Genomic DNA, 4,460 nt, shown 5'->3' on the forward strand with positions numbered 1-4,460 from the left:
TGTGTATAAGAGACAGTATATACCTAGCGCGATGACATTTTATGTCCATTTCAATCCTGTAAAAGCGTTTTTAAATCCGTTCAGTCGTTTCGGAGTTATCCATTAGAATGCAAATGTCGGTAATTTTTATCTTCCAGCATCGCCTTAACCGAGAATAAAACTGCTGCTCGTCGGCCTCAGTTTACTTCATATGCAAAATTTACAAAAGCTGTGCAAAAGCGCATATCATATTATATTAATTGGCATTTATATGATGTCAAAAAAATAATAACTATTGCAAGTAAATAACATAAATAAAATAAACATCTTTTACGTATGTATGTATGTATATGTATACATGTGTATGTATGTACATAAATACAAAATCAATACTAATTATATTTTAGAAACATGTAAAAAGGGATAAAATTAAAGAAAGCAGAAATAATGAGATGAGCAGAAATAAGAAGAATGGAATCAGATATAAATTCGGAGAGTGATAGGTGTGAAAAATTAAAAAAATCTCAAAAGAATAGAGCTTAGAAAAAGATATCAAGCAGTGATGATGCTACCGATGATGAAGGGATTCAATTACCACCTTTTCCTAAGATTATTGCACAAATGGAAACTACACATAACAAGATTAATAAATATGACAATAAATAGTTCAGACAGCAGTATGTCTCAAAGACGTCCAAAAGACATCTTTAAGACTTTACTTAAATACGTCTTTAAGACGACTTTAAGTAAAATCCTAAATACGTCTTTAAGACGACTTTAAGTAAAATCCTAAATACGTCTTTAAGACGACTTTAAGTAAAATCCTAAAGACGTCTTTTTTATGATTATTTTAAGACATTTTCCCAGACAATATGTATATCTAAAAACCTCTTTATGATGTCTTTAAGACGTCTTTCAGGCATACATTGTCTAGGTTAAATCATATTTATTATAATGCAGTATATTTGCTTTAGCATATGTATAAATACTGTTTAAAAAATCATTAATTGTATTACATTATAAAAATTAATAGCAGCTTAATATAGTACCCTAGTGCCATGCCGGCCACGCCATTACGTCATTCTCCAAACAACGCCGTAAGAAAAAGACGCAACCTAACCTAATCTAACTTTGGAACCGGAACCTTTCCAGCTCCCGGTTCCAGTTTGTGGCGAAAACGTCGCCGCAACACCAGCGGACGAGCCGCAACGTTCATCCGAGCCGACCTTTGAGGAGATATCCTCGGACGATACGCACATCGGAGCGAGCGTCAACACCGAGCGTCGGGACAGTGCCGACGACATTGAGAAGATAGTGAGAGACATTGAAACAGGTGTAGGAGCGCCATTGACAGCGCCGAATGTGGCGCAACCCATTCAAAATAACACAATGAACGAAGGGCCGGTACCTGAGGCCGAGTCAATATTAGAAATATTGCAGTAAGCAAACATGTTGTTAAAAAACGCGATAGCGAGCGTCATAATATTCTTAATATATTTTATCTTGACTTATCTTATTTTATTTTCTTGTGAGCGATTTATGATGTCGCGGAAAAATAGTGATACGTGAGTTATAATTTCAAGTTGCATGTAAAACATTATAGTATAAGTGATTATGTTTCCCGATACATTTTATTATTTTACATTGTATTTTGATACAGGCTCAAGAAACATATTTTGTATTAATTACCACATTTTATTTGTTGTAAGCGCACGGAGTGAAGAGTGTGATGATGTATGAGCGAGACATATTTTGAGTTATATTCTTTCGATACTAGTCGAACCTACTTTGTACCTGCGTTTATAGAATAAAAATGCGTTATTATTAAAAGTTAATCACAAATTATAAAAACATACTTACCTGCGATGAAACCTACCACATTCCGCAGAAAACCAGTCACAGGAACCTAAAACATAAAAAGAAAGCGTTAAAAATCAGTTTGAGTCACAAATTTCTGAGTTTAATACTTACCTTTTAAGTTGTACCACAAGTAGAAGCAAAAAGGGTTACCTGAAAATACGATAATACAAGAGATTAATCACAAATGATGTGAAAAAAGTAAATTATAGTTTTATTTGTGGTATATATTCTACCACAGCTGATTATATTGAGAGAAGCATTTTCAGTTAATTTAATAAGTTCGTACCACATTTCACGCGAGGGAAGTCATTTATTATTAATTTCAGTTCATTGTACCACAATCTGTCACATTATATTTTGTTGATAACATTTTCAGTTAGTTTCTGACGAATGTACCACATTTCGTCACAGTTCCGAGCGTGATACCAAATTCATTGTAATTCTCTCACAATCCGCCACAATGCGATACCCGGAGGTCAAGACGACGTTCCGGAGATAAAACGCGGTCTCTCGGAAGGTAACTACCGCGATCCGGTGGTAAACGCGAGTGGGTATGGTAAAACCACTCCGGAGGTAACTATGGGACATACGATTTTCTATACCCGAGAGCCCGTGTGAAGAACGTCGGGACTTCGAGCCGCTCAGACTACTGAGCGAGTAACGTCAGCGGCGTTTGGTCAGACGCGACGTCACCGCGACGCGCGTAAAAATATCCGCGCCTGAAAGAAGGGCGGATCCCGCGGATTGATACAAGATTCAGTTTATTGGCTGATCAAAGATAGCCATGTTTTCTTTTTCCGAGGGAGGAGCGTTGCTATCCGGCACGTCCGGAAGTTTCGCGCCTTGCTCGGGGTCATTTAGTCTCTCGGACGCGAAACGAGCAAGACGAAGTCCCGGCCGCGTGATAAAACCGCCGTCGTTATTTTATAAAGTACGCGAATCGCGATACGCGACGCGAATAATTCCGCGAGAGCGCGAAGACCCGTGGGGTAATTGATAATACGAGTCGGGTTCACCGAAATCCAATAAATCTCGTCAAATCCGATAGCCGTAGATAGCAATAATTGCTGAGCATCGGAAATATAAACCCGGAAGCGAATTTTTTTTTATCGCGAACGTTATCGTCGAATCCGCTTGAGTAATCGTGGTTCCGATTTCGTTTGCAAACCGTCGTGAATTACTTGTAACGCGCGTGGTCCGCGAAACGCGTCGCGTTTGTAATTCCGACATCTTTGTGTGAATGCGGAGCGAGTGAACGAGTGCGCGTATATCCGTTTATAATAAACATTATTTGATAAATTAAAAGCGCGTTCACCCGATTAATTGTTCCTGCGTCGTACCTGCATGCCTTGCGCATCGAATACATCGCTTTCCGAGGAAAACAGGAAGACGTAAGACCGAGCAGCGTATCCGAAGGAAGGACGTCCGACGGCAGCTTCCCGAGAAATACCTTCCTTGTTTCTGAGGTCAAACAAAAGGTGGCGACCGAAAAAGTAAGATAATTCTATTAAAAACACACACGGTTTATTAATTGGTAAAGTCGGTACTCGCCTGTTAAAGTTTTGAGCAGTAAAGTAAAGTAATATTTGCAAGAATCACAAGGGCCTGCAAAAATTGAGGGCTTCGTGATTCGTTGTCCGATAGCCGAAAAAGTAATACGCGTAATTCGATCTTTTCGTTGCGTTGAACCGAAGTCCGGTTACAACCTAACCTAACCGTGCACTTTTTACTCAGCTAATCTATGTCTTATTAAATAACTTTTATGAATGTTACATAAAATTAATCATTTAGTTCATAAAAATATTTGACTTAAAGTTTGAGATTATTTATTGGGAAAGCCGTATTAAGATCTGTTTATTTACAAGCTGTTCTGTGTCTGCTGAACCTGTACGTGCCAACCCTGCTGAAAATGTTCGATTAAAACCGATTAAAACGTAATCCGTTTTAATCGGTTCAATCCGCGTCCGAGTTAAAAAGTAATCGGTTTAATTTCGAACGAATTATAATTGGTTTTAATATTACTTTTGCGGATTATTTTCAATCTGAAATCATTATATTCTAATCCATATTGTTGTCAATTCAAATAAATCCGAATAACCGTATGGATATATAACCCAAACAGCATAAAACCCTAATAGCTCGGCAATTTATTAACACACGACCCGTTCACTCGACGATAGCAAACAGTCGACTAATTTTAATATCAAATTTATCTTTTAATTAATATCAATTCGTGTTAATTAATTATTCGTCGACTGAAAAATCACTTGAAGACAGAAACACGCGACAATTTACTGACACACGAGGCGTTCACTCAACAATAGCAAACAGTTGACTGACTTCAACTAATCACATATCACGTTTCGACTGTAACGTTGCAAACATAACCATAAAATAACATCAGTCGACTGCTTGCTATCGTCAAGTGAACGCCTTGTGTATCAGTAAATCGTCGTGTGTTAGTAAATAGTGCGCGTGTTTCTTTCCTCGAGTGAGTTTTCAATCGACGAATAAATAATTGACATTGATTGATAATTATTAGCTACTTAATATATTCGCTATTAAAGTCAGTTGATTGCTTGCTATTGTCGAGTAAACGCCTCGTAGGTCAGTAAATTGTC

At 37.7% G+C, this 4,460-nt stretch overlaps 1 long non-coding RNA gene across 1 annotated transcript; it reads right to left on the reverse strand.

The window, feature by feature from the left end:
- Positions 1-1,276: 1,276 nt before the first annotated feature.
- Positions 1,277-3,323, reverse strand: LOC105458099. Its single transcript, XR_975490.1, has 3 exons — positions 3,180-3,323; positions 1,951-1,989; positions 1,277-1,885 (listed from the first exon to the last, which is right to left on the reverse strand). It is a non-coding gene; the product is annotated as an uncharacterized LOC105458099 (long non-coding RNA).
- Positions 3,324-4,460: the final 1,137 nt, after the last annotated feature.

The sequence above is a fragment of the Wasmannia auropunctata genome, unplaced genomic scaffold, assembly GCF_000956235.1.
Source record: "Wasmannia auropunctata unplaced genomic scaffold, wasmannia.A_1.0 LD336101.1, whole genome shotgun sequence".
In the NCBI taxonomy this organism is placed as follows: domain Eukaryota; kingdom Metazoa; phylum Arthropoda; class Insecta; order Hymenoptera; family Formicidae; genus Wasmannia; species Wasmannia auropunctata.